The sequence below is a fragment of the Oratosquilla oratoria genome, chromosome 8, assembly GCF_046742065.1.
Source record: "Oratosquilla oratoria isolate Oo_2021 chromosome 8, ASM4674206v1, whole genome shotgun sequence".
Lineage (NCBI taxonomy): Eukaryota > Metazoa > Arthropoda > Malacostraca > Stomatopoda > Squillidae > Oratosquilla > Oratosquilla oratoria.
This window is the reverse complement of record NC_134784.1, coordinates 17,873,487-17,884,396: the sequence shown is the minus strand read 5'-3', so window position 1 is coordinate 17,884,396 and position 10,910 is coordinate 17,873,487. Positions and strand designations below refer to the sequence as shown.

The following is a 10,910-nucleotide window of genomic DNA, read 5'->3' as shown; positions in this document are numbered from 1 at the left end:
CAGGGTAGACAGAAAGGCACTGTGGGAGGTTATGCGGATATACGGGATAGGAGGAAAGCTTCTGGGAGCTGTCAAGAGTTTTTATGAGAGTAGTAGAGCTTGTGTCAGGATTAGAAATGGAGAGAGTGAGTGGTTTGAGGTAAAGGTGGGACTTCGTCAGGGATGCGTTATGTCACCCTGGCTGTTCAACTTATACATGGATGGGTTGGTGCGAGAGGTAAATGCAAGGGTAGTGGGTCAGGGATTGGAGATGGTTAAGGAAAATGGAGAAATGTGGGAGGTGAGCCAGCTGTTGTTTGCGGACGACACTGCGCTTGTGGCAGGATCGGAGGAGGGATTGAGGAAGCTGGTGACAGAGTTTGGGAGAGTGTGTGATAGAAGAAAGCTGAAGATAAATGTGGGTAAAAGTAAGGTGATGAGATGTACAAGGGGTGAAAGTGGCAGTAATCTGGAAGTGAGCATTAAGGGAGAGCAACTGGAGGAAGTGGATAGTTTTAGATATTTGGGTGCAAATGTGGCAGGAAAGGGTGGAGTGAAGGTGGAGGTAGAATGTAGATTGAGAGAAGGGAGTAAATGCCTTGGTGGTTTAAAAAGTGTAATGAGGAATAGGAATCTGGGAATGGATGCTAAGAGGAGACTGTATGAAGGAGTGATTGTGCCAACAGCACTGTATGGAGCAGAAACATGGAACATGAGAGAGGAAGAGAGAAGGAACTTGAATGTGTTTGAGATGAAGTGTCTGAGAAGTATAATGGGGGTTACTAGGCTAGATAGAGTGAGAAATGAGGAGGTGAGGAGGAGAACAGGGGTGGAAAGGGAGCTGGGAGATACGGTGGATGAAAGAGTATTAGGATGGTTTGGACACATGGAAAGAATGAGTGAAGAAAGACTAGTAAAGGAGGTATGGAAGGCAGATGTGGAGGGAGTGAACATGAGGGGACGTCCTAGGATGAGATGGATGGATGGGGTGAAGGGGGCTTTGGGGAAGAGGGGAATGTCTGTTGAGGAAGGACAGGAGAGGACAGAAGACAGTGGTGAATGGAGAATGGTTGTATATGGAAAATGTTGTGATGCATGAGGTGGATTGGACGGGGGAATGGGGGTGAGGTAGTGTGTGTGAGCAAAAATGTTGAAGCAGCCCGAAGGGATTTTTCCCCGTCCTCTCCTTTATATGGGGGGACGGAGAGGGGGGGTCGCCAATTTAATGAAGCGGCCTTGCTGTGGATGTGCTGTGTCCTGCAACACTGCTTCTGACCCAGGGCAGTGGACAGGGTGCAGGGATGACCCGTCATCCAGGAGGTGCTAAGATGGGAGGGAGGGTGGAGGGGTGTGGAGTGTTTTCGGGGATGAAATGGGTGGGAATGTTTTTGTGCCTTTTTCTTTTTGGCTACCCCCTTGGTAAGGGGGAAAAAAGCCTTGGTATATGTATGTATGTATGTATGTATATATATATATATAAATATATATATATATATATACATATACATGCACATATATATATATATATATATATATATATATGTAATGGGAGATGAAGGCCGAGAGTAAAGGAAAGAAGTTGGAGAAAGTGGATAGTTTTAGATATTTGGGGTCGCATGTGGGAAGAAAGGGAGGAGTGGAGGTGGAGGTAAATTGTGGATTAAGAGACACAAGTAAATGGCTTGGGGGGGGATCAAAATGTGTTATGAGAAATAGGCATCTGGTAATGGATGCAAAGAAGAGATTATATAAAGGGGTAATTGTGCTGACAACATTGTATGGGGCTGAGACTTGGAATTTAAGGGAGGCAGAGAGAAGTTTAAACTTGTATGAGGTGAAATGTCTAGGAAGTATGGTAGGGGTTACAAGGGTGGATAGAGTGAGAAACGAGGTGAGGAAGAGAGTGAGGGTGGGAAAGGAGATCGCAGATAGGGCTGATGAAAGAGTATTGGGATGTGGAAGGAAGAGGTGGATGGAGTGAACTTGAGGAGACAAATGAGGATAAGATGGATGGATGGGGTGAAAGGGATATTGAGCAAGAGAAGAATGTCTGCTGAGCAAGGAAAGGAGAGGCAGGGGATAGGGGTGAGTGGAAGATGGTTGTGTATAGGTGATGCTGTAATGCAAGGATAGGGGAGAGTGGAGAAGGGAGTGGTGTGTGAATGATATTTTGATGTTACGAAAGATATTGGATATGGATATATGTATCTAGGCAGGAATATAAGGAGTAACTTAGATGAATTGCTACATATGGAAAAATATGGTAACCACTGAGAAAATTACAGTGGTGTTTACAATTGTACAATTCCTTAACATATTAAACAGTGAAGGTAGGTTATATGTGACCACACAGAAGTGTGAGACTTTGTAACAAAGGGAAAATTTTGCAGAAAATTCCATGTTAAGAACAAGTTAATCTAGAAAGAGAAACATAATACAAACTCTGAAGGGTGAGAACAGAGGCACATGCAGATTCCAAGTCAGAAATATGCGAGGCCACAAGTAGGAGATAGTTGGAGGAGAAAAGTCCAGTGCTTTAACCATAGTAGATTTAAGCATAGAACTCAGGATTGTTATGCTAGGCCAAATGGACAAAGGTACAGGAAAGACATGGGAAATAAGCAACCAGGCAGGAGATAATGTGTGTAGAAGGTAAATGAAAGGGAAATGGATCAAAATAGTAGATGATATACCTGCAGTAAATACAGTCATAGGATGGAAAATTGATCCAAGGGAAATGGAAGCAAAGGAGACACACAAGACTGGAGACAAGGGAAAACCCAAGCAAGACAAAGGAGGAGGAAGTAACAGGGGATGAAGATGACACAAGTGAGGCATGAGAGGGATCTCTGCCATCACTAGCAGGAGAGATGCATAAAGAAGTCTGAGCGCTCCACTGCAAAAATGCTGAGATATTTTTGTCATGCCACACCACTACTGAAGCCATATCACATGTTTTAGAAGATGGAGCCAAGCCAGTGAAACAGACCCCTTACAGACTGCTGCCCCAGAAGAAGAGAATTATGGAGGAAGTGAACCAGCTTATGGAACAAGGATTAGTGGAGCCTAGAACCAGTCCTTGGGCTTCACCAGCTGTACTAGTACCAAAACCTGGAGGTGAGTGGAGACTAATTGTTGATTACAGGAAGGCGAATGCAGTCACAAAAGCAGACATTACCCTCATCCCAGAATAGATGATCTTATTGAAGAAGCTTCTGTGGCAAAATCTCTGTCAAAGATAGACTTGATGACACTGAGATATCTGCTTTTGTTACCCAAGGGCACTTTCAATACAAGGTAATCCTGTTTGGAATGAAAAATAGTGGAGCATCTTTCCAGCACCTTGTAAATTGGCTAGTCAATTAACTGGGAGGTGTCAGAGCATATTCCAACACTAGGAATGATTATATGACTAAATTGAAAAGTTTACTTGACATACTGAAACAAGCTCAACTTGTTGTGAACCTGAAAAAGAGTGCTTTTTGGTAGGAGCACCATTTAGTATCTAGGGCATCAAGTTAGTCAAAACTGCACCACACTGTTAGAAGCCAGAGTGAAGGACATTATGGATTACAAGGTTCTGAAGACAAAAAGAGGCATCAGAAGATTTATAGGCATGCTCAAATTCTATCGAAGGTATTGTCCAAATCTTGCAGAGGTAGCTGCTTCTTTAACCTGTATGCTCTCTTATAGTCATTTCAGGTGGGATGAAGGCACAGATGCAGCCATTGTGGAATGTAAAATGTTTCTGACCATCCTGTCTCCATAGCTCCAGATTATTGTAAGACTTTTTTTTTTCTTTCTTTCTTTTTCTTTTTTTGTGATGCCAGTCATGTAGCAATAGGTGCCATGCTTGCTTAAGAAAAGGATGGTGTCATGAGGCCCACCTCATTTATGTCTCATATTCTTAAAGAATATCAAAAAGGGTATTCTACCATTGAAAAGGAAGTCCTTAGCCTCATATCACCCCTATATAAGTTTAGAATATCCCTTGATGGCAAAGTAATCATATAAGTGACCACAATCATCTGCAATATATCCTACGTGGGAAAACAGAAAGTGATAGATTAGCCAGATGGGCATTAGTTCTTCAGGGATAAGATTTAAGTATTCACCACATCCTGGGAATACAAAATGTGGTAGCTGATGCACTATCACACCCTGACAAAATGTTTAAGCCTTGCTTCACAGATTTAAGCATTTTTATCCGTGGAAAGGGGATGTGTCACATAGTAGTGTCATGCAGTAGGTTCCATAAAACATGTTAAGTAGGTTATGTTATAATGTGTCACATAAGAGTGTCATGAAATAGGTTATGTAATAATGTGTTCCATAAAATCTTAATGAATTGTATTGTTAGGTAATGCTCTTCCACATATCCATAAGAGAATTATATAATATTATAAATGCCCTTGCTTGATACCTTGTGTGCCATGATATATTTAAATTGTATTTGATCACAATTATGATAAATTAAACTACCTATATGATGAAATGTAGGGCTATAGAAAAATTGAAATATTCTTAGCTACAGACCTCTTAAGTATAAAAATGATGCACAGTATGAGGGAAGAGTACCGGGTACATGAAACAGATGAAAACCATTGGAGGTCTGAGGTCATGCACATAGTGATGGCACAGGGAAGTAGTGCCATCATCACATATGAGTGTATTCTAAGTAAGATTCAGATAGGTAGCTAATGATAATTTATAAATCTTTTTCACACAAAAATAAAGAAGTGAAATTAATGTTGTTATGATGAGGGAGCCCAAGTGTTAGCTCACATATATTAGTCAACTTTAGACTTAGTTATCCAGTCTGTATCCAGATAAAACTGACTAGAAGTAAAATGGTAACAAAGACAGAAGATTCCAGAAAGGAATATTAAACTTGAAGTAACTAACAACAACAAAACTGATTCCAAATATAAAAAATAAATCATATGAAAATTGACTAAAACTTGAATCTGTTTTCCCTAAAAAAGCATTGACTCAGAGGTGACTTAGTCCATGTCTTTAAAATTCTAATGGGAATTGACATCAAAAGTGACAAAATCTTCACACTGAATGAGAATCTGACAAGAAATAATGGTCTCAAACTGTCAGAGAATAGATTCAATTTGGAAATGGGTAGAAATAACTTTCCCAACTATGTAGTTAATGAATGGAATAAACTTTCTGTAGAGGCAGTGCAATGTACTTCCGTTCGAAGGTTTAAGATTCGTTTAGATAAACACTTAAGCAAGATGCTGTAATACCTGGCATTTATTTTATATTATCTGTTTATTTGTTTATTATTATTTGTCAGTTTGTTTATTATTATTTGCTTGATTATCATTTATTATTATTTATCTGTCAATTTATTATTATTTACTATTTACCTGTTTGTTTATTACTTAACTTTACCTATTTATTTTATTTATTATCATTTATAACATTGTAATTCTTATTTATTTATCATTATCATAATTTTTTTTGCATCCGACCCAGTTATGGACCAAAAGGTCTCCTGTTGGCATGCTCCTCCTTTGTAATCCTTTATATGTTAAGAGAACAAAACAATACAGGTATAATAGAATAACACATAAAGAATAGGAATCTGAGTCAATTAGACCAATATATGTAAATATGTATCATATGAATACAAGAGAACTAAGGCAATCAGACAATAAGAACACAATACAAATAATAATGACCCTAATAGACATGAAAGGGTGTGAAATGGACAATTTGTAATTTCAAAGAGTCTTCTTATAAGACTAAGGTAATCAAAGATATATGTTATCAATTACAGAGGAGTAAATGGCAATTTCAAAGAGACATCTCGTGAAACAAAGACAATCAAAGATATGTGTCTATGAGAAACGGAATATGGAAAATGCGAATAAAAATGGTAAGTGTGGACTATTTATAATCGCTGACCCGGATCTGGCATACATGACAATCTGCACGATGGGAGGGAGGAGGAGGAGGCTGAAAACTACCTCTTTTGAGCTATGTTTTTAGATACAGGTGCCGATAACTTGCCTGGTTTGTGGCGATTGAAAGTTTGAATTGCCTTGCTTGAGGCGAGTGCCCTAAGATACAGGAGGTGGCAATACATCTCCCAACTGTGTTGTTTGACATATCTGGGTGGTAACAACACTTCAGATCTGCTCTTATATCAGTTGCAGTTGAATGAGCACATACAAAGTTGGGTGTGCTAGACAATAAAGTATTTTACATTATAATTCACTGGTGCATACAAATACAATAAAAAATATACGTGAGAAAAATACAAACAAAATAATGATGTACTAATTATTGTGTTATACCTTCACAGTTTGGAAAAGCTTTTAATTTTCTGTTGTAAAGCTAAGTTCTAGAAAGTACATCAGCCAAGACATTGTGGACACCTTTTATATGGTGAATTGTTATATCATAGGGTTCGAGGAATAGGTTCAAACGTGTTAGTCTTGGATTCTTGTTTTTCATGGTATTCAAAAGCTTCAAGGAATTGTGGTCAGAATATATCAGATGAGCCCAGGTAGACTTCAAAATGAATAAGGCAAGCATTTCCTTCTCAATTGTGGAGAAGTTCTTCTGTGCAGGGGACAGCTTCTTGCTGTGGTAGGCAATAGCATGAAGAACTATATTGTGTTCTTGTAAGAGGGTGGCCCTGATACTGTAGTCACTCATCAACTTGTAGATGAAATGGTTGTTGGAAGTCAGGAGCCCTTAGAATTGGAGTGTTAGTGAGAAGTGGGTTCAGGTTTCTTAAGGCTATCTCACAGGCAGGAGTCCACATGAAATTATGGTCTTTCTTCAGCAGGTCAGTCAAGGGTTCAGCTAAATCTGAAAAATTTGGACAAAAACGACAATAATATCACTTATTCCCAGGAAACAATGTACTTCTCTATGATTGGTAGGTGTTAGTATATCAATGATGTCCTTTGTCTTGACATCTATCAGAAACACTTGTGAATTTCCAACTTCAAATCCCTGGTAGGGGACTTGGGTAAGGCCAAAGTCACATTTTGATAGGTTGATGTAGAGGTCATCAGGTTGTTCTTTCTTCCATTTTTCATGAATCATCTTGAGGAGACCTCGTTCTTCATGGTGTCACGTCACACTGGGTTCATACTCGTGATGTGACATATTTATTCCTTGAGCATAATTACACTGTTATGCTACCCCTTTGTGTGAGAATGAACAATGACTCCTTGTCCGCTAAGGCCGTTGACCTGGAACGCGCGCGAAAGCTCTCGTAAGCAAGCGGCGGAGTGATACGAAGCCAACGCCGCCCGCTAGCTGAGGTCAAGGGGCGCGTGAATCGAGAAGGCGAAGTAGTGCCTCCCCTCCCTTCTACCTCATTATCTTGTAGGTTAAGGTATAAGCTAGGGAATTATTGTGAACCCTCTCCATACATAAATAAAGGAAGTAATGGATGTGTGGAGTTGGGTGGATAGGGATAGGAAATGTATTTTAAGATAAGTTGGCATTGGGCAATAGCACTTGTGTTGTGCGGTTGGGGTATAAATCAGGGGGTGAGGTCACCCACGCTGCTCCCTCCGCACTCGACCTCTGCGCATTGTCGGTACTTGTAAGTAAGAGATATTCTCATTAGTTGTGTTAATAAATATTTCGGTGATTTTATATATCTTCTTTCTTTATCCTGGCGTGTTGGACGTATCTATAAAGAGGCGATTATTCTCTGAGACTCTGGATTGTATGAATTACTCAAACTCTGTTTTAGAGTTTGATGTAACACACAAAAACTGAGCTTAGGGCATGACAATGGTCAAGGACCAATTCTGAAGGGCTGAATCCAAGGCTCTCTTGAATTGTCCTGGTGGCGAACAGCAAAAAAGGGAGTCCGTCTTCCCAATTTTAAGTGTGTTTATAACAGAAAATCCTTAACATTGTTTAAGGGTTTGATGAAAGTGTTTGAGAGCACCTTGGGACTGGGGATAATAGGCAGTGGAGGTTACATGATATTTACCCAGTGTTACAAGAGTTAGAGAGAAAATTGCTTCCTTAATCACTTTGAATATGTTACAAGCAAAATACTTCAAAATTTCTCTAATTATGTTTTGAACCTTGATGTTTTTCAAGGGAATTGCTTCAGGAAAATGGGTGCTCATACACATTATGATAAGGAAGTATTGATTACCTTTAGTAGAAGGAGGTAAGTGTCCTACATAATCTACTAGAATTTTGCCAAATGGTTCTTCCATCATGGGAATGAGATACAGGGGGGCTCCCACAAATTTTTGGTTGGGTTTGCCAACAAGCCGACGGGTGTGACAGGTTCTACAATATTGGGCAACATCTTTGACAACTCTGGGCCAATGGAAATGTTGGGTTATGTTAAACAATATCTTTCTCATCCCAAAGTGACCTGATAAGGGAGTATCATGAGCCAATTTAAGAAGTGTTTCTGATAGCAAGGAGGAGGACAATTTGATGTTCTTGACATGGGTGGTCAGCAGTTGCTGTAGATGTTCTCCATTTTTGCATAAGGATTATGTTTTGTACATAATACCACATGCCAAAGCTCCAACTTCTTCTGGAGGTAAAGTAGACTAATATAGATTCTTAAGGGAAGAGTCTGACTTCTGTTCTCTGATTAAATCTGCTCAAGAGAGAGAGGAACATGGGAAAAGTAGGAAGGGTTATTTTGGGAGAATAAAGATTCTAGATTATAAGTCTCCTCTTCAGATTTCTTGTATTGAGCTCTGGTTACAGCACATGTTAGAAATAACTCTAAGTTTTCTACTGAAGTCTTAGGGTTATTTGTTACTACAGGGGAAGTTACTTTGTTTCCAGCAATGTCATTTGCTACAAAGATATTCCTACTATGGGAAAAGATCCTACAACAACTACTTTAATCATTCAAGTTGCTAGATCAGAGTGTAAGAATATGTTATGTAATGTGCATTTTACTGCTCCTCCAACTCCTTTTATCAAAATGTCAATCTGAATATGGTAATTCAGGATTCTGCAATGCAGAATTCAACATTATACTCTGTTTTGCTCCTGTATCTTGGAGTATGGACTTTGGGTGTTGTCATGCACTGCTGCTGTGAGATACAGTTCCTGAGAATACAAAAGGTTTGAAGCAAGGGTCATGGTCCAGTGAGGATGGTTCTATACTACTTGACAAAACTGGATTCTTTGATTGTTTGTCCTGAATAGGGGATTTTGAATAATCTGGTTTTGTATTGCAAGAGTGGGTGTATTGATTGGGGAAAATGGAGGTGCTAGTCTCTTTCTGCAAGCCGAAATGTGCAATAAGAACATGGTATAGGGGGACTAGTTTTAAACCATTCCATCCTTTGGTTTGGAGGGGTATGGTCGAAATCAGGCTTGTACTTTCAGTAATAAGGTGGTTTAGGTTGATATTCAGCAGGTTTCTTTGGATACCAATGATCAGGGTATTTAGCTGAATCTGGAATGGGTGACTTCAATTTTGGGACTCCATTTATCTTGATTTAGGTTTGTGATTTAGTGTGAACTTATTAGCCAATGCAGCAGCTTTTGTCAAATTATCAGGAAGATGATCATCTATAAAAATCCTGAGATCTATCTCCAAAGTATTCTTGAATTGTTCCAACAAAATTAGTTGTTCAAGTTTATCTATGGTATTTGTTTTGCTAGCTAAACACCACCTATTGAATACTCTTTCCTCTTGATCCGTGTATTCTATGTAAGTTTAATTGAGGTGTTTTCCTATAGTTTTTGAATCATTGTCTGTAAGCTTCTGGTACAAGTTCATACAGTTTAAGAATACTAGCTTTTACATTATCATACCCACTTTCTACTTCTAAAAGAGAAGTATAAATTTGCTGACCCTTCTCTTTAAACTGAGTTTGAATAATCAAGGGCCAATTATCTTCAGGAATTTGTAACTGTTTGCAGTGGTTGAGAGCTTGAATTGCCTTCCTTGAGTCGAGTGCCCCAAGAAACAATGACGTAGCAATGTGTCTCCCAACTGCATTGTTTGATATATCCAGGTGGTAACAATACTTCTAATTGGCCCTTATATCAGCTGCAGTTAAATGTGCACATACAAAGTTGTGTGCACTAGACAATAAAGTATTTTACATTATAATTCACTGGTACAGCTTGCACTTACAAACATACAAATACAATAAAAATATCCATGAGGAAAAATACATACAAAATAATGATGCAATAATTACTGTGTTAGTGTGAAGTCAGATATATAGGAATATAGACTAGGCCTATAGATATAGATAATGGCACCTATAGGCCTACCATTGGCACTTGTAAGTGCCCTACATATAAAAAGAGGGTTGCATGATATAACACACACAAGTGTGCCCTTATTCAAACCCCTTGTATTATTATGTAAGTAAAATTTAGTATTTTTGTACATCACCTTTTATTTGCCCAGAAGAGAAGAAGGAAGAATTGACCAATATGAAGGGAAATAAACACGCTGGCAGTGGATTGATAGGATCTGTTCAAGTCATGGCCAGACTTGGTACAGTTAATTAAAAACATGCCAGATCATGATAATAACCTTGCTCTAAATCTACACTAGAAAACAGTGAGATTTTCCCTAAACTCCTTGAAGAGTGAGTCAGTGTTGGGTAGTGGGAACCTGATATTGTCGATTACCTTATTCAATCCCCTAAAATCCAAACATTTCCTTAATGAGCTGCCCCTTTCTACTACTAAGGTGACCTAGATGGCTTCATGATACCCTTGTTTCACATTGATTTTATTTGTGCCTTCACTTTTTTTTGTGTGTGTGTTTTATAGAAATGGGGTACAGACACTTGAAAAATAGTGGTCCTGTACTATGAATTTCATGGTAAAGATATGGGGCCACTGTCAAAGGCTCATGTTTGAGAGAGAAAACCCATTCATACTGTGCCGTTACGAGAGGTAACGGGGCTTTTTTATATGTCCGTGTATCCCCA

The 10,910-nt window shown here is 39.0% G+C and overlaps 2 protein-coding genes across 9 annotated transcripts in view; one reads left to right on the top strand and one right to left on the bottom strand.

Moving 5' to 3' along the window:
• LOC143027610 (uncharacterized) overlaps positions 1–10,910 on the bottom strand; it is a 327,317-nt gene that overhangs the window by 173,593 nt on the left and 142,814 nt on the right. The gene's annotated exons all lie outside the window — the stretch shown is intronic.
• Positions 1–10,910, top strand: part of LOC143027614 (uncharacterized) — a 146,371-nt gene that overhangs the window by 43,731 nt on the left and 91,730 nt on the right. The gene's annotated exons all lie outside the window — the stretch shown is intronic.